At 44.8% G+C, this 15590-nt stretch overlaps 32 non-coding genes across 32 annotated transcripts; all 32 read right to left on the bottom strand.

Moving 5' to 3' along the window:
- Window positions 1-273: 273 nt before the first annotated feature.
- TRNAV-UAC (transfer RNA valine (anticodon UAC)) lies at window positions 274-346 on the bottom strand. Its single transcript has one exon. It is a non-coding gene; the product is annotated as a tRNA-Val (tRNA).
- A 678-nt stretch (window positions 347-1024) lies between these two features.
- On the bottom strand, window positions 1025-1097 carry TRNAV-CAC (transfer RNA valine (anticodon CAC)). Its single transcript has one exon. It is a non-coding gene; the product is annotated as a tRNA-Val (tRNA).
- Window positions 1098-1238: 141 nt separating this feature from the next.
- TRNAV-AAC (transfer RNA valine (anticodon AAC)) lies at window positions 1239-1311 on the bottom strand. Its single transcript has one exon. It is a non-coding gene; the product is annotated as a tRNA-Val (tRNA).
- Window positions 1312-1622: 311 nt separating this feature from the next.
- Window positions 1623-1695, bottom strand: TRNAV-UAC (transfer RNA valine (anticodon UAC)). Its single transcript has one exon. It is a non-coding gene; the product is annotated as a tRNA-Val (tRNA).
- Window positions 1696-2373: 678 nt separating this feature from the next.
- On the bottom strand, window positions 2374-2446 carry TRNAV-CAC (transfer RNA valine (anticodon CAC)). Its single transcript has one exon. It is a non-coding gene; the product is annotated as a tRNA-Val (tRNA).
- A 141-nt stretch (window positions 2447-2587) lies between these two features.
- TRNAV-AAC (transfer RNA valine (anticodon AAC)) lies at window positions 2588-2660 on the bottom strand. Its single transcript has one exon. It is a non-coding gene; the product is annotated as a tRNA-Val (tRNA).
- Window positions 2661-2971: 311 nt separating this feature from the next.
- TRNAV-UAC (transfer RNA valine (anticodon UAC)) lies at window positions 2972-3044 on the bottom strand. The gene has a single exon. It is a non-coding gene; the product is annotated as a tRNA-Val (tRNA).
- A 678-nt stretch (window positions 3045-3722) lies between these two features.
- TRNAV-CAC (transfer RNA valine (anticodon CAC)) lies at window positions 3723-3795 on the bottom strand. The gene has a single exon. It is a non-coding gene; the product is annotated as a tRNA-Val (tRNA).
- Window positions 3796-3936: 141 nt separating this feature from the next.
- Window positions 3937-4009, bottom strand: TRNAV-AAC (transfer RNA valine (anticodon AAC)). Its single transcript has one exon. It is a non-coding gene; the product is annotated as a tRNA-Val (tRNA).
- Window positions 4010-4320: 311 nt separating this feature from the next.
- TRNAV-UAC (transfer RNA valine (anticodon UAC)) lies at window positions 4321-4393 on the bottom strand. Its single transcript has one exon. It is a non-coding gene; the product is annotated as a tRNA-Val (tRNA).
- A 678-nt stretch (window positions 4394-5071) lies between these two features.
- TRNAV-CAC (transfer RNA valine (anticodon CAC)) lies at window positions 5072-5144 on the bottom strand. The gene has a single exon. It is a non-coding gene; the product is annotated as a tRNA-Val (tRNA).
- Window positions 5145-5285: 141 nt separating this feature from the next.
- On the bottom strand, window positions 5286-5358 carry TRNAV-AAC (transfer RNA valine (anticodon AAC)). Its single transcript has one exon. It is a non-coding gene; the product is annotated as a tRNA-Val (tRNA).
- A 331-nt stretch (window positions 5359-5689) lies between these two features.
- On the bottom strand, window positions 5690-5762 carry TRNAV-UAC (transfer RNA valine (anticodon UAC)). The gene has a single exon. It is a non-coding gene; the product is annotated as a tRNA-Val (tRNA).
- Window positions 5763-6440: 678 nt separating this feature from the next.
- Window positions 6441-6513, bottom strand: TRNAV-CAC (transfer RNA valine (anticodon CAC)). The gene has a single exon. It is a non-coding gene; the product is annotated as a tRNA-Val (tRNA).
- Window positions 6514-6654: 141 nt separating this feature from the next.
- Window positions 6655-6728, bottom strand: TRNAV-AAC (transfer RNA valine (anticodon AAC)). Its single transcript has one exon. It is a non-coding gene; the product is annotated as a tRNA-Val (tRNA).
- A 310-nt stretch (window positions 6729-7038) lies between these two features.
- TRNAV-UAC (transfer RNA valine (anticodon UAC)) lies at window positions 7039-7111 on the bottom strand. The gene has a single exon. It is a non-coding gene; the product is annotated as a tRNA-Val (tRNA).
- Window positions 7112-7789: 678 nt separating this feature from the next.
- On the bottom strand, window positions 7790-7862 carry TRNAV-CAC (transfer RNA valine (anticodon CAC)). Its single transcript has one exon. It is a non-coding gene; the product is annotated as a tRNA-Val (tRNA).
- A 141-nt stretch (window positions 7863-8003) lies between these two features.
- TRNAV-AAC (transfer RNA valine (anticodon AAC)) lies at window positions 8004-8076 on the bottom strand. The gene has a single exon. It is a non-coding gene; the product is annotated as a tRNA-Val (tRNA).
- Window positions 8077-8387: 311 nt separating this feature from the next.
- On the bottom strand, window positions 8388-8460 carry TRNAV-UAC (transfer RNA valine (anticodon UAC)). The gene has a single exon. It is a non-coding gene; the product is annotated as a tRNA-Val (tRNA).
- Window positions 8461-9139: 679 nt separating this feature from the next.
- On the bottom strand, window positions 9140-9212 carry TRNAV-CAC (transfer RNA valine (anticodon CAC)). The gene has a single exon. It is a non-coding gene; the product is annotated as a tRNA-Val (tRNA).
- Window positions 9213-9353: 141 nt separating this feature from the next.
- Window positions 9354-9426, bottom strand: TRNAV-AAC (transfer RNA valine (anticodon AAC)). The gene has a single exon. It is a non-coding gene; the product is annotated as a tRNA-Val (tRNA).
- A 311-nt stretch (window positions 9427-9737) lies between these two features.
- On the bottom strand, window positions 9738-9810 carry TRNAV-UAC (transfer RNA valine (anticodon UAC)). The gene has a single exon. It is a non-coding gene; the product is annotated as a tRNA-Val (tRNA).
- Window positions 9811-10488: 678 nt separating this feature from the next.
- Window positions 10489-10561, bottom strand: TRNAV-CAC (transfer RNA valine (anticodon CAC)). The gene has a single exon. It is a non-coding gene; the product is annotated as a tRNA-Val (tRNA).
- A 141-nt stretch (window positions 10562-10702) lies between these two features.
- On the bottom strand, window positions 10703-10775 carry TRNAV-AAC (transfer RNA valine (anticodon AAC)). Its single transcript has one exon. It is a non-coding gene; the product is annotated as a tRNA-Val (tRNA).
- A 311-nt stretch (window positions 10776-11086) lies between these two features.
- On the bottom strand, window positions 11087-11159 carry TRNAV-UAC (transfer RNA valine (anticodon UAC)). Its single transcript has one exon. It is a non-coding gene; the product is annotated as a tRNA-Val (tRNA).
- Window positions 11160-12051: 892 nt separating this feature from the next.
- On the bottom strand, window positions 12052-12125 carry TRNAV-AAC (transfer RNA valine (anticodon AAC)). Its single transcript has one exon. It is a non-coding gene; the product is annotated as a tRNA-Val (tRNA).
- Window positions 12126-12435: 310 nt separating this feature from the next.
- TRNAV-UAC (transfer RNA valine (anticodon UAC)) lies at window positions 12436-12508 on the bottom strand. Its single transcript has one exon. It is a non-coding gene; the product is annotated as a tRNA-Val (tRNA).
- Window positions 12509-13186: 678 nt separating this feature from the next.
- TRNAV-CAC (transfer RNA valine (anticodon CAC)) lies at window positions 13187-13259 on the bottom strand. Its single transcript has one exon. It is a non-coding gene; the product is annotated as a tRNA-Val (tRNA).
- A 141-nt stretch (window positions 13260-13400) lies between these two features.
- Window positions 13401-13473, bottom strand: TRNAV-AAC (transfer RNA valine (anticodon AAC)). The gene has a single exon. It is a non-coding gene; the product is annotated as a tRNA-Val (tRNA).
- A 311-nt stretch (window positions 13474-13784) lies between these two features.
- TRNAV-UAC (transfer RNA valine (anticodon UAC)) lies at window positions 13785-13857 on the bottom strand. The gene has a single exon. It is a non-coding gene; the product is annotated as a tRNA-Val (tRNA).
- An 892-nt stretch (window positions 13858-14749) lies between these two features.
- Window positions 14750-14823, bottom strand: TRNAV-AAC (transfer RNA valine (anticodon AAC)). The gene has a single exon. It is a non-coding gene; the product is annotated as a tRNA-Val (tRNA).
- Window positions 14824-15133: 310 nt separating this feature from the next.
- Window positions 15134-15206, bottom strand: TRNAV-UAC (transfer RNA valine (anticodon UAC)). The gene has a single exon. It is a non-coding gene; the product is annotated as a tRNA-Val (tRNA).
- Window positions 15207-15590: the final 384 nt, after the last annotated feature.

Genomic DNA, 15590 nt, shown 5'->3' with positions numbered 1-15590 from the left:
TTTACCCAAGCAAAGCTTGTTTTAACCACGTGCAGCTCATTTTAACCACACGCAGCTCATTTTAACCACACGCAACAACTAGGATCCACATCTGTCCTGATCAAGCTAACACGCTACTTTGGACTAACTCCAGCTCTTTTGCTTGGAGACAACTGGATCAAGAGGAGTAGGCAGACTAATGTGAGTTTTGTCAAGGTGCAGCTAGCATTGGAGGCCAAAAATCTTCTTTAGAAAGGAGGGGAATAGACCACTTTATGGAACAAAAAGCATCGCTGTTTCTGCCCAGTTTCGAGCTGGGGACCTTTTGCGTGTAAAGCAAACGTGATAACCACTACACTACAGAAACCTCCGGTGGTAACTGACTGCAATTTTGCTACCAAGAAGAAAGCAGTGCTCGCATAGGAACATAGACATCTGGCATATTGGGAACTAATACTCAAAAGAACCTTCCACATGAGAAAGGGAGCAATAAAGTAGCTATGAGAGGTAACAACATCTAAAATGTTGGGCTTAGGTCAATAGAGTATGCTTGAGTAAAAAAAAAGGCATTCGGGAATAGAAAGGTGGGGAGGGGAAAGACAACCATGGCATGCAGCAAAATATCATAAGTCTTAACTACTGGGAAAGCCTGAACTTTGCAGATGATGCGACGGCAACCAAAGTGGCAGTACTTGGAGAAGGGCTGGATAGGAAGAAGACAAGGGAGGTTGGAGTCAAAGGCAAATTCCAGGCAATATAAACTTACAAAGCAGGTGATAGGACAGTTCTACTTCTAGATAGTGCAGTATCTAGGGAGAAGGAAAAGAGACAAAGCTTGGTGTTTTGCAAGTTGAGTTTTAGATCTCTCTTAGATGGATATGCATGTAGGGATGGCTGAGAGGCAGTCTGAAAGAGGCTATTAGCAGTTGCCTGAGAAAGTGAGTGAAGAAAAGACACTGGCCAGTCACATTGAGGGCCAGCTTGCAAGCGTATGGAGCAAGGGAAGGAGGAGTGCTTTGGATGGCAAAAAGTTAAAGGTAGACACTGTTTCTGCCCAGTTTCGAACCGGGGACCTTTCGTGTGTGAGGCGAACGTGATAACCACTACACTACAGAAACCAGACACTGCTTGCTTGTCCTGGAGCCCCGAAAGAGGAAAAGTAGAGCTTTTCATGAATATGATTAAGCCAGACAGGTAAAGACTCATGCATGCGTAAGTGGAGCCTGCGTGAAAAGGAAAGAAGACAAGAGAAAAAGCCATGTTTCTGCCCAGTTTCGAACTGGGGACCTTTCGCGTGTTAGGCGAACGTGATAACCACTACACTACAGAAACCACCTACACTTCTCAGGGTGTACCCACAAGCGGCTCATTTTACCCAAGCAAAGCTTGTTTTAACCACGTGCAGCTCATTTTAACCACACGCAGCTCATTTTAACCACACGCAACAACTAGGATCCACATCTGTCCTGATCAAGCTAACACGCTACTTTGGACTAACTCCAGCTCTTTTGCTTGGAGACAACTGGATCAAGAGGAGTAGGCAGACTAATGTGAGTTTTGTCAAGGTGCAGCTAGCATTGGAGGCCAAAAATCTTCTTTAGAAAGGAGGGGAATAGACCACTTTATGGAACAAAAAGCATCGCTGTTTCTGCCCAGTTTTGAGCTGGGGACCTTTTGCGTGTAAAGCAAACGTGATAACCACTACACTACAGAAACCTCCGGTGGAAACTAATTGCAATTTTGCTACCAAGAAGAAAGCAGTGCTCGCATAGGAACATAGACAACTGGCATATTGGGAACTAATACTCAAAAGAACCTTCCACATGAGAAAGGGAGCAATAAAGTAGCTATGAGAGGTAACAACATCTAAAATGTTGGGCTTAGGTCAATAGAGTATGCTTGAGTAAAAAAAAAGGCATTCGGGAATAGAAAGGTGGGGAGGGGAAAGACAACCATGGCATGCAGCAAAATATCATAAGTCTTAACTACTGGGAAAGCCTGAACTTTGCAGATGATGCGACGGCAACCAAAGTGGCAGTACTTGGAGAAGGGCTGGATAGGAAGAAGACAAGGGAGGTTGGAGTCAAAGGCAAATTCCAGGCAATATAAACTTACAAAGCAGGTGATAGGACAGTTCTACTTCTAGATAGTGCAGTATCTAGGGAGAAGGAAAAGAGACAAAGCTTGGTGTTTTGCAAGTTGAGTTTTAGATCTCTCTTAGATGGATATGCATGTAGGGATGGCTGAGAGGCAGTCTGAAAGAGGCTATTAGCAGTTGCCTGAGAAAGTGAGTGAAGAAAAGACACTGGCCAGTCACATTGAGGGCCAGCTTGCAAGCGTATGGAGCAAGGGAAGGAGGAGTGCTTTGGATGGCAAAAAGTTAAAGGTAGACACTGTTTCTGCCCGGTTTCAAACCGGGGACCTTTCACGTGTGAGGCAAACATGATAACCACTACACTACAGAAACCAGACACTTCTTGCTTGTCCTGGAGCCCCAAAAGAGGAAAAGTAGAGCTTTTCATGAATATGATTAAGCCAGACAGGTAAAGACTCATGCATGCATAAGTGGAGCCTGCGTGAAAAGGAAAGAAGACCAGAGAAAAAGCCATGTTTCTGCCCAGTTTCGAACTGGGGACCTTTCGCGTGTTAGGCAAACGTGATAACCACTACACTACAGAAACCACCTACACTTCTCAGGGTGTACCCACAAGTGGCTCATTTTACCCAAGCAAAGCTTGTTTTAACCACGTGCAGCTCATTTTAACCACACGCAGCTCATTTTAACCACACGCAACAACTAGGATCCACATCTGTCCTGATCAAGCTAACACGCTACTTTGGACTAACTCCAGCTCTTTTGCTTGGAGACAACTGGATCAAGAGGAGTAGGCAGACTAATGTGAGTTTTGTCAAGGTGCAGCTAGCATTGGAGGCCAAAAATCTTCTTTAGAAAGGAGGGGAATAGACCACTTTATGGAACAAAAAGCATCGCTGTTTCTGCCCAGTTTCGAGCTGGGGACCTTTTGCGTGTAAAGCAAACGTGATAACCACTACACTACAGAAACCTCCGGTGGTAACTGACTGCAATTTTGCTACCAAGAAGAAAGCAGTGCTCGCATAGGAACATAGACATCTGGCATATTGGGAACTAATACTCAAAAGAACCTTCCACATGAGAAAGGGAGCAATAAAGTAGCTATGAGAGGTAACAACATCTAAAATGTTGGGCTTAGGTCAATAGAGTATGCTTGAGTAAAAAAAAAGGCATTCGGGAATAGAAAGGTGGGGAGGGGAAAGACAACCATGGCATGCAGCAAAATATCATAAGTCTTAACTACTGGGAAAGCCTGAACTTTGCAGATGATGCGACGGCAACCAAAGTGGCAGTACTTGGAGAAGGGCTGGATAGGAAGAAGACAAGGGAGGTTGGAGTCAAAGGCAAATTCCAGGCAATATAAACTTACAAAGCAGGTGATAGGACAGTTCTACTTCTAGATAGTGCAGTATCTAGGGAGAAGGAAAAGAGACAAAGCTTGGTGTTTTGCAAGTTGAGTTTTAGATCTCTCTTAGATGGATATGCATGTAGGGATGGCTGAGAGGCAGTCTGAAAGAGGCTATTAGCAGTTGCCTGAGAAAGTGAGTGAAGAAAAGACACTGGCCAGTCACATTGAGGGCCAGCTTGCAAGCGTATGGAGCAAGGGAAGGAGGAGTGCTTTGGATGGCAAAAAGTTAAAGGTAGACACTGTTTCTGCCCGGTTTCGAACCGGGGAGCTTTCGCGTGTGAGGCAAACATGATAACCACTACACTACAGAAACCAGACACTTCTTGCTTGTCCTGGAGCCCCGAAAGAGGAAAAGTAGAGCTTTTCATGAATATGATTAAGCCAGACAGGTAAAGACTCATGCATGCGTAAGTGGAGCCTGCGTGAAAAGGAAAGAAGACCAGAGAAAAAGCCATGTTTCTGCCCAGTTTCGAACTGGGGACCTTTCGCGTGTTAGGCGAACGTGATAACCACTACACTACAGAAACCACCTACACTTCTCAGGGTGTACCCACAAGTGGCTCATTTTACCCAAGCAAAGCTTGTTTTAACCACGTGCAGCTCATTTTAACCACACGCAGCTCATTTTAACCACACGCAACAACTAGGATCCACATCTGTCCTGATCAAGCTAACACGCTACTTTGGACTAACTCCAGCTCTTTTGCTTGGAGACAACTGGATCAAGAGGAGTAGGCAGACTAATGTGAGTTTTGTCAAGGTGCAGCTAGCATTGGAGGCCAAAAATCTTCTTTAGAAAGGAGGGGAATAGACCACTTTATGGAACAAAAAGCATCGCTGTTTCTGCCCAGTTTCGAGCTGGGGACCTTTTGCGTGTAAAGCAAACGTGATAACCACTACACTACAGATACCTCCGGTGGAAACTAATTGCAATTTTGCTACCAAGAAGAAAGCAGTGCTCGCATAGGAACATAGACAACTGGCATATTGGGAACTAATACTCAAAAGAACCTTCCACATGAGAAAGGGAGCAATAAAGTAGCTATGAGAGGTAACAACATCTAAAATGTTGGGCTTAGGTCAATAGAGTATGCTTGAGTAAAAAAAAAGGCATTCGGGAATAGAAAGGTGGGGAGGGGAAAGACAACCATGGCATGCAGCAAAATATCATAAGTCTTAACTACTGGGAAAGCCTGAACTTTGCAGATGATGCGACGGCAACCAAAGTGGCAGTACTTGGAGAAGGGCTGGATAGGAAGAAGACAAGGGAGGTTGGAGTCAAAGGCAAATTCCAGGCAATATAAACTTACAAAGCAGGTGATAGGACAGTTCTACTTCTAGATAGTGCAGTATCTAGGGAGAAGGAAAAGAGACAAAGCTTGGTGTTTTGCAAGTTGAGTTTTAGATCTCTCTTAGATGGATATGCATGTAGGGATGGCTGAGAGGCAGTCTGAAAGAGGCTATTAGCAGTTGCCTGAGAAAGTGAGTGAAGAAAAGACACTGGCCAGTCACATTGAGGGCCAGCTTGCAAGCGTATGGAGCAAGGGAAGGAGGAGTGCTTTGGATGGCAAAAAGTTAAAGGTAGTCACTGTTTCTGCCCGGTTTCGAACCAGGGACCTTTCACGTGTGAGGCAAACATGATAACCACTACACTACATAAACCAGACACTTCTTGCTTGTCCTGGAGCCCCGAAAGAGGAAAAGTAGAGCTTTTCATGAATATGATTAAGCCAGACAGGTAAAGACTCATGCATGCGTAAGTGGAGCCTGCGTGAAAAGGAAAGAAGACCAGAGAAAAAGCCATGTTTCTGCCCAGTTTCGAACTGGGGACCTTTCGCGTGTTAGGCGAACGTGATAACCACTACACTACAGAAACCACCTACACTTCTCAGGGTGTACCCACAAGTGGCTCATTTTACCCAAGCAAAGCTTGTTTTAACCACGTGCAGCTCATTTTAACCACACGCAGCTCATTTTAACCACACGCAGCTCATTTTAACCACACGCAACAACTAGGATCCACATCTGTCCTGATCAAGCTAACACGCTACTTTGGACTAACTCCAGCTTTTTTGCTTGGAGACAACTGGATCAAGAGGAGTAGGCAGACTAATGTGAGTTTTGTCAAGGTGCAGCTAGCATTGGAGGCCAAAAATCTTCTTTAGAAAGGAGGGGAATAGACCACTTTATGGAACAAAAAGCATCGCTGTTTCTGCCCAGTTTCGAGCTGGGGACCTTTTGCGTGTAAAGCAAACGTGATAACCACTACACTACAGAAACCTCCGGTGGAAACTCATTGCAATTTTGCTACCAAGAAGAAAGCAGTGCTCGCATAGGAACATAGACAACTGGCATATTGGGAACTAATACTCAAAAGAACCTTCCACATGAGAAAGGGAGCAATAAAGTAGCTATGAGAGGTAACAACATCTAAAATGTTGGGCTTAGGTCAATAGAGTATGCTTGAGTAAAAAAAAAGGCATTCGGGAATAGAAAGGTGGGGAGGGGAAAGACAACCATGGCATGCAGCAAAATATCATAAGTCTTAACTACTGGGAAAGCCTGAACTTTGCAGATGATGCGACGGCAACCAAAGTGGCAGTACTTGGAGAAGGGCTGGATAGGAAGAAGACAAGGGAGGTTGGAGTCAAAGGCAAATTCCAGGCAATATAAACTTACAAAGCAGGTGGTAGGACAGTTCTACTTCTAGATAGTGCAGTATCTAGGGAGAAGGAAAAGAGACAAAGCTTGGTGTTTTGCAAGTTGAGTTTTAGATCTCTCTTAGATGGATATGCATGTAGGGATGGCTGAGAGGCAGTCTGAAAGAGGCTATTAGCAGTTGCCTGAGAAAGTGAGTGAAGAAAAGACACTGGCCAGTCACATTGAGGGCCAGCTTGCAAGCGTATGGAGCAAGGGAAGGAGGAGTGCTTTGGATGGCAAAAAGTTAAAGGTAGACACTGTTTCTGCCCGGTTTCGAACCGGGGACCTTTCGCATGTGAGGCAAACATGATAACCACTACACTACAGAAACCAGACACTTCTTGCTTGTCCTGGAGCCCCGAAAGAGGAAAAGTAGAGCTTTTCATGAATATGATTAAGCCAGACAGGTAAAGACTCATGCATGCGTAAGTGGAGCCTGCGTGAAAAGGAAAGAAGACCAGAGAAAAAGCCATGTTTCTGCCCAGTTTCGAACTGGGGACCTTTCGTGTGTTAGGCGAACGTGATAACCACTACACTACAGAATGCACCTACACTTCTCAGGGTGCACCCACAAGTGGCTCATTTTACCCAAGCAAAGCTTGTTTTAACCACGTGCAGCTCATTTTAACCACATGCAGCTCATTTTAACCACACGCAACAACTAGGATCCACATCTGTCCTGATCAAGCTAACACGCTACTTTGGACTAACTCCAGCTCTTTTGCTTGGAGACAACTGGATCAAGAGGAGTAGGCAGACTAATGTGAGTTTTGTCAAGGTGCAGCTAGCATTGGAGGCCAAAAATCTTCTTTAGAAAGGAGGGGAATAGACCACTTTATGGAACAAAAAGCATCGCTGTTTCTGCCCAGTTTCGAGCTGGGGACCTTTTGCGTGTAAAGCAAACGTGATAACCACTACACTACAGAAACCTCCGGTGGTAACTGATTGCAATTTTGCTACCAAGAAGAAAGCAGTGCTCGCATAGGAACATAGACAACTGGCATATTGGGAACTAATACTCAAAAGAACCTTCCACATGAGAAAGGGAGCAATAAAGTAGCTATGAGAGGTAACAACATCTAAAATGTTGGGCTTAGGTCAATAGAGTATGCTTGAGTAAAAAAAAAGGCATTCGGGAATAGAAAGGTGGGGAGGGGAAAGACAACCATGGCATGCAGCAAAATATCATAAGTCTTAACTACTGGGAAAGCCTGAACTTTGCAGATGATGCGACGGCAACCAAAGTGGCAGTACTTGGAGAAGGGCTGGATAGGAAGAAGACAAGGGAGGTTGGAGTCAAAGGCAAATTCCAGGCAATATAAACTTACAAAGCAGGTGATAGGACAGTTCTACTTCTAGATAGTGCAGTATCTAGGGAGAAGGAAAAGAGACAAAGCTTGGTGTTTTGCAAGTTGAGTTTTAGATCTCTCTTAGATGGATATGCATGTAGGGATGGCTGAGAGGCAGTCTGAAAGAGGCTATTAGCAGTTGCCTGAGAAAGTGAGTGAAGAAAAGACACTGGCCAGTCACATTGAGGGCCAGCTTGCAAGCGTATGGAGCAAGGGAAGGAGGAGTGCTTTGGATGGCAAAAAGTTAAAGGTAGACACTGTTTCTGCCCGGTTTCGAACCGGGGACCTTTCGCGTGTGAGGCAAACATGATAACCACTACACTACAGAAACCAGACACTTCTTGCTTGTCCTGGAGCCCCGAAAGAGGAAAAGTAGAGCTTTTCATGAATATGATTAAGCCAGACAGGTAAAGACTCATGCATGCGTAAGTGGAGCCTGCGTGAAAAGGAAAGAAGACCAGAGAAAAAGCCATGTTTCTGCCCAGTTTCGAACTGGGGACCTTTCGCGTGTTAGGCGAACGTGATAACCACTACACTACAGAAACCACCTACACTTCTCAGGGTGTACCCACAAGTGGCTCATTTTACCCAAGCAAAGCTTGTTTTAACCACGTGCAGCTCATTTTAACCACACGCAGCTCATTTTAACCACACGCAACAACTAGGATCCACATCTGTCCTGATCAAGCTAACACGCTACTTTGGACTAACTCCAGCTCTTTTGCTTGGAGACAACTGGATCAAGAGGAGTAGGCAGACTAATGTGAGTTTTGTCAAGGTGCAGCTAGCATTGGAGGCCAAAAATCTTCTTTAGAAAGGAGGGGAATAGACCACTTTATGGAACAAAAAGCATCACTGTTTCTGCCCAGTTTCGAGCTGGGGACCTTTTGCGTGTAAAGCAAACATGATAACCACTACACTACAGAAACCTCCGGTGGAAACTAATTGCAATTTTGCTACCAAGAAGAAAGCAGTGCTCGCATAGGAACATAGACAACTGGCATATTGGGAACTAATACTCAAAAGAACCTTCCACATGAGAAAGGGAGCAATAAAGTAGCTATGAGAGGTAACAACATCTAAAATGTTGGGCTTAGGTCAATAGAGTATGCTTGAGTAAAAAAAAAAGGCATTCGGGAATAGAAAGGTGGGGAGGGGAAAGACAACCATGGCATGCAGCAAAATATCATAAGTCTTAACTACTGGGAAAGCCTGAACTTTGCAGATGATGCGACGGCAACCAAAGTGGCAGTACTTGGAGAAGGGCTGGATAGGAAGAAGACAAGGGAGGTTGGAGTCAAAGGCAAATTCCAGGCAATATAAACTTACAAAGCAGGTGATAGGACAGTTCTACTTCTAGATAGTGCAGTATCTAGGGAGAAGGAAAAGAGACAAAGCTTGGTGTTTTGCAAGTTGAGTTTTAGATCTCTCTTAGATGGATATGCATGTAGGGATGGCTGAGAGGCAGTCTGAAAGAGGCTATTAGCAGTTGCCTGAGAAAGTGAGTGAAGAAAAGACACTGGCCAGTCACATTGAGGGCCAGCTTGCAAGCGTATGGAGCAAGGGAAGGAGGAGTGCTTTGGATGGCAAAAAGTTGAAGGTAGACACTGTTTCTGCCCGGTTTCTAACCGGGGACCTTTCGCGTGTGAGGCAAACATGATAACCACTACACTACAGAAACCAGACACTTCTTGCTTGTCCTGGAGCCCCGAAAGAGGAAAAGTAAAGCTTTTCATGAATATGATTAAGCCAGACAGGTAAAGACTCATGCATGCGTAAGTGGAGCCTGCGTGAAAAGGAAAGAAGACCAGAGAAAAAGCCATGTTTCTGCCCAGTTTCGAACTGGGGACCTTTCGCGTGTTAGGCGAACGTGATAACCACTACACTACAGAAACCACCTACACTTCTCAGGGTGTACCCACAAGTGGCTCATTTTACCCAAGCAAAGCTTGTTTTAACCACGTGCAGCTCATTTTGACCACACGCAGCTCATTTTAACCACACGCAACAACTAGGATCCACATCTGTCCTGATCAAGCTAACACGCTACTTTGGACTAACTCCAGCTCTTTTGCTTGGAGACAACTGGATCAAGAGGAGTAGGCAGACTAATGTGAGTTTTGTCAAGGTGCAGCTAGCATTGGAGGCCAAAAATCTTCTTTAGAAAGGAGGGGAATAGACCACTTTATGGAACAAAAAGCATCGCTGTTTCTGCCCAGTTTCGAGCTGGGGACCTTTTGCGTGTAAAGCAAACGTGATAACCACTACACTACAGAAACCTCCGGTGGTAACTGATTGCAATTTTGCTACCAAGAAGAAAGCAGTGCTCGCATAGGAACATAGACAACTGGCATATTTGGAACTAATACTCAAAAGAACCTTCCACATGAGAAAGGGAGCAATAAAGTAGCTATGAGAGGTAACAACATTTAAAATGTTGGGCTTAGGTCAATAGAGTATGCTTGAGTAAAAAAAAAGGCATTCGGGAATAGAAAGGTGGGGAGGGGAAAGACAACCATGGCATGCAGCAAAATATCATAAGTCTTAACTACTGGGAAAGCCTGAACTTTGCAGATGATGCGACGGCAACCAAAGTGGCAGTACTTGGAGAAGGGCTGGATAGGAAGAAGACAAGGGAGGTTGGAGTCAAAGGCAAATTCCAGGCAATATAAACTTACAAAGCAGGTGATAGGACAGTTCTACTTCTAGATAGTGCAGTATCTAGGGAGAAGGAAAAGAGACAAAGCTTGGTGTTTTGCAAGTTGAGTTTTAGATCTCTCTTAGATGGATATGCATGTAGGGATGGCTGAGAGGCAGTCTGAAAGAGGCTATTAGCAGTTGCCTGAGAAAGTGAGTGAAGAAAAGACACTGGCCAGTCACATTGAGGGCCAGCTTGCAAGCGTATGGAGCAAGGGAAGGAGGAGTGCTTTGGATGGCAAAAAGTTAAAGGTAGACACTGTTTCTGCCCGGTTTTGAACCGGGGACCTTTCACGTGTGAGGCAAACATGATAACCACTACACTACAGAAACCAGACACTTCTTGCTTGTCCTGGAGCCCCGAAAGAGGAAAAGTAGAGCTTTTCATGAATATGATTAAGCCAGACAGGTAAAGACTCATGCATGCGTAAGTGGAGCCTGCGTGAAAAGGAAAGAAGACCAGAGAAAAAGCCATGTTTCTGCCCAGTTTCGAACTGGGGACCTTTCGCGTGTTAGGCGAACGTGATAACCACTACACTACAGAAACCACCTACACTTCTCAGGGTGTACCCACAAGTGGCTCATTTTACCCAAGCAAAGCTTGTTTTAACCACGTGCAGCTCATTTTAACCACACGCAGCTCATTTTAACCACACGCAACAACTAGGATCCACATCTGTCCTGATCAAGCTAACACGCTACTTTGGACTAACTCCAGCTCTTTTGCTTGGAGACAACTGGATCAAGAGGAGTAGGCAGACTAATGTGAGTTTTGTCAAGGTGCAGCTAGCATTGGAGGCCAAAAATCTTCTTTAGAAAGGAGGGGAATAGACCACTTTATGGAACAAAAAGCATCGCTGTTTCTGCCCAGTTTCGAGCTGGGGACCTTTTGCGTGTAAAGCAAACGTGATAACCACTACACTACAGAAACCTCCGGTGGAAACTCATTGCAATTTTGCTACCAAGAAGAAAGCAGTGCTCGCATAGGAACATAGACAACTGGCATATTGGGAACTAATACTCAAAAGAACCTTCCACATGAGAAAGGGAGCAATAAAGTAGCTATGAGAGGTAACAACATCTAAAATGTTGGGCTTAGGTCAATAGAGTATGCTTGAGTAAAAAAAAAGGCATTCGGGAATAGAAAGGTGGGGAGGGGAAAGACAACCATGGCATGCAGCAAAATATCATAAGTCTTAACTACTGGGAAAGCCTGAACTTTGCAGATGATGCGACGGCAACCAAAGTGGCAGTACTTGGAGAAGGGCTGGATAGGAAGAAGACAAGGGAGGTTGGAGTCAAAGGCAAATTCCAGGCAATATAAACTTACAAAGCAGGTGGTAGGACAGTTCTACTTCTAGATAGTGCAGTATCTAGGGAGAAGGAAAAGAGACAAAGCTTGGTGTTTTGCAAGTTGAGTTTTAGATCTCTCTTAGATGGATATGCATGTAGGGATGGCTGAGAGGCAGTCTGAAAGAGGCTATTAGCAGTTGCCTGAGAAAGTGAGTGAAGAAAAGACACTGGCCAGTCACATTGAGGGCCAGCTTGCAAGCGTATGGAGCAAGGGAAGGAGGAGTGCTTTGGATGGCAAAAAGTTAAAGGTAGTCACTGTTTCTGCCCGGTTTCAAGCCGGGGACCTTTCACGTATGAGGCAAACATGATAACCACTACACTACAGAAACCAGACACTTCTTGCTTGTCCTGGAGCCCCGAAAGAGGAAAAGTAGAGCTTTTCATGAATATGATTAAGCCAGACAGGTAAAGACTCATGCATGCGTAAGTGGAGCCTGCGTGAAAAGGAAAGAAGACCAGAGAAAAAGCCATGTTTCTGCCCAGTTTCGAACTGGGGACCTTTCGTGTGTTAGGCGAACGTGATAACCACTACACTACAGAATGCACCTACACTTCTCAGGGTGTACCCACAAGCGGCTCATTTTACCCAAGCAAAGCTTGTTTTAACCACGTGCAGCTCATTTTAACCACATGCAGCTCATTTTAACCACACGCAACAACTAGGATCCACATCTGTCCTGATCAAGCTAACACGCTACTTTGGACTAACTCCAGCTCTTTTGCTTGGAGACAACTGGATCAAGAGGAGTAGGCAGACTAATGTGAGTTTTGTCAAGGTGCAGCTAGCATTGGAGGCCAAAAATCTTCTTTAGAAAGGAGGGGAATAGACCACTTTATGGAACAAAAAGCATCGCTGTTTCTGCCCAGTTTCGAGCTGGGGACCTTTTGCGTGTAAAGCAAACGTGATTACCACTACACTACAGAAACCTCTGGTGGAAACTGATTGCAATTTTGCTACCAAGAAGAAAGCAGTGCTCGCATAGGAACATAGACAACTGGCATATTGGGAACTAATACTCAAAAGAACCTTCCACATGAGAAAGGGAGCAATAAAGTAGCTATGAGAGGTAACAACATCTAAAATGTTGGGCTTAGGTCAATAGAGTATGCTTGAGTAAAAAAAAAGGCATTCGGGAATAGAAAGGTGGGGAGGGGAAAGACAACCATGGCATGCAGCAAAATATCATAAGTCTTAACTACTGGGAAAGCCTGAACTTTGCAGATGATGCGACGGCAACCAAAGTGGCAGTACTTGGAGAAGGGCTGGATAGGAAGAAGACAAGGGAGGTTGGAGTCAAAGGCAAATTCCAGGCAATATAAACTTACAAAGCAGGTGATAGGACAGTTCTACTTCTAGATAGTGCAGTATCTAGGGAGAAAGAAAAGAGACAAAGCTTCGTGTTTTGCAAGTTGAGTTTTAGATCTCTCTTAGATGGATATGCATGTAGGGATGGCTGAGAGGCAGTCTGAAAGAGGCTATTAGCAGTTGCCTGAGAAAGTGAGTGAAGAAAAGACACTGGCCAGTCACATTGAGGGCCAGCTTGCAAGCGTATGGAGCAAGGGAAGGAGGAGTGCTTTGGATGGCAAAAAGTTAAAGGTAGACACTGTTTCTGCCCGGTTTCGAACCGGGGACCTTTCGCGTGTGAGGCGAACATGATAACCACTACACTACAGAAACCAGACACTTCTTGCTTGTCCTGGAGCCCTGAAAGAGGAAAAGTAGAGCTTTTCATGAATATGATTAAGACAGACAGGTAAAGACTCATGCATGCGTAAGTGGAGCCTGCGTGAAAAGGAAAGAAGACCAGAGAAAAAGCCATGTTTCTGCCCAGTTTCGAACTGGGGACCTTTCGTGTGTTAGGCGAACGTGATAACCACCACACTACAGAAACCACCTACACTTCTCAGGGTGTACCCACAAGCGGCTCATTTTACCCAAGCAAAGCTTGTTTTAACCACGTGCAGCTCATTTTAACCACATGCAGCTCATTTTAACCACACGCAACAACTAGGATCCACATCTGTCCTGATCAAGCTAACACGCTACTTTGGACTAACTCCAGCTCTTTTGCTTGGAGACAACTGGATCAAGAGGAGTAGGCAGACTAATGTGAGTTTTGTCAAGGTGCAGCTAGCATTGGAGGCCAAAAATCTTCTTTAGAAAGGAGGGGAATAGACCACTTTATGGAACAAAAAGCATCGCTGTTTCTGCCCAGTTTTGAGCTGGGGACCTTTTGCGTGTAAAGCAAACGTGATAACCACTACACTACAGAAACCTCCGGTGGAAACTCATTGCAATTTTGCTACCAAGAAGAAAGCAGTGCTCGCATAGGAACATAGACAACTGGCATATTGGGAACTAATACTCAAAAGAACCTTCCACATGAGAAAGGGAGCAATAAAGTAGCTATGAGAGGTAACAACATCTAAAATGTTGGGCTTAGGTCAATAGAGTATGCTTGAGTAAAAAAAAAGGCATTCGGGAATAGAAAGGTGGGGAGGGGAAAGACAACCATGGCATGCAGCAAAATATCATAAGTCTTAACTACTGGGAAAGCCTGAACTTTGCAGATGATGCGACGGCAACCAAAGTGGCAGTACTTGGAGAAGGGCTGGATAGGAAGAAGACAAGGGAGGTTGGAGTCAAAGGCAAATTCCAGGCAATATAAACTTACAAAGCAGGTGGTAGGACAGTTCTACTTCTAGATAGTGCAGTATCTAGGGAGAAGGAAAAGAGACAAAGCTTGGTGTTTTGCAAGTTGAGTTTTAGATCTCTCTTAGATGGATATGCATGTAGGGATGGCTGAGAGGCAGTCTGAAAGAGGCTATTAGCAGTTGCCTGAGAAAGTGAGTGAAGAAAAGACACTGGCCAGTCACATTGAGGGCCAGCTTGCAAGCGTATGGAGCAAGGGAAGGAGGAGTGCTTTGGATGGCAAAAAGTTAAAGGTAGTCACTGTTTCTGCCCGGTTTCAAGCCGGGGACCTTTCACGTATGAGGCAAACATGATAACCACTACACTACAGAAACCAGACACTTCTTGCTTGTCCTGGAGCCCCGAAAGAGGAAAAGTAGAGCTTTTCATGAATATGATTAAGCCAGACAGGTAAAGACTCATGCATGCGTAAGTGGAGCCTGCGTGAAAAGGAAAGAAGACCAGAGAAAAAGCCATGTTTCTGCCCAGTTTCGAACTGGGGACCTTTCGTGTGTTAGGCGAACGTGATAACCACTACACTACAGAATGCACCTACACTTCTCAGGGTGTACCCACAAGCGGCTCATTTTACCCAAGCAAAGCTTGTTTTAACCACGTGCAGCTCATTTTAACCACATGCAGCTCATTTTAACCACACGCAACAACTAGGATCCACATCTGTCCTGATCAAGCTAACACGCTACTTTGGACTAACTCCAGCTCTTTTGCTTGGAGACAACTGGATCAAGAGGAGTAGGCAGACTAATGTGAGTTTTGTCAAGGTGCAGCTAGCATTGGAGGCCAAAAATCTTCTTTAGAAAGGAGGGGAATAGACCACTTTATGGAACAAAAAGCATCGCTGTTTCTGCCCAGTTTCGAGCTGGGGACCTTTTGCGTGTAAAGCAAACGTGATTACCACTACACTACAGAAACCTCCAGTGGAAACTGATTGCAATTTTGCTACCAAGAAGAAAGCAGTGCTCGCATAGGAACATAGACAACTGGCATATTGGGAACTAATACTCAAAAGAACCTTCCACATGAGAAAGGGAGCAATAAAGTAGCTATGAGAGGTAACAACATCTAAAATGTTGGGCTTAGGTCAATAGAGTATGCTTGAGTAAAAAAAAAGGCATTCGGGAATAGAAAGGTGGGGAGGGGAAAGACAACCATGGCATGCAGCAAAATATCATAAGTCTTAACTACTGGGAAAGCCTGAACTTTGCAGATGATGCGACGGCAACCAAAGTGGCAGTACTTGGAGAAGGGCTGGATAGGAAGAAGACAAGGGAGGTTGGAGTCAAAGGCAAATTCCAG

The sequence above is a fragment of the Hyperolius riggenbachi genome, chromosome 4 (genome assembly GCF_040937935.1).
Source record: "Hyperolius riggenbachi isolate aHypRig1 chromosome 4, aHypRig1.pri, whole genome shotgun sequence".
Taxonomy (NCBI): domain Eukaryota; kingdom Metazoa; phylum Chordata; class Amphibia; order Anura; family Hyperoliidae; genus Hyperolius; species Hyperolius riggenbachi.
The sequence above is the reverse complement of the archived record's forward strand: the minus strand, read 5'-3'. Positions and strand labels throughout refer to the sequence as shown.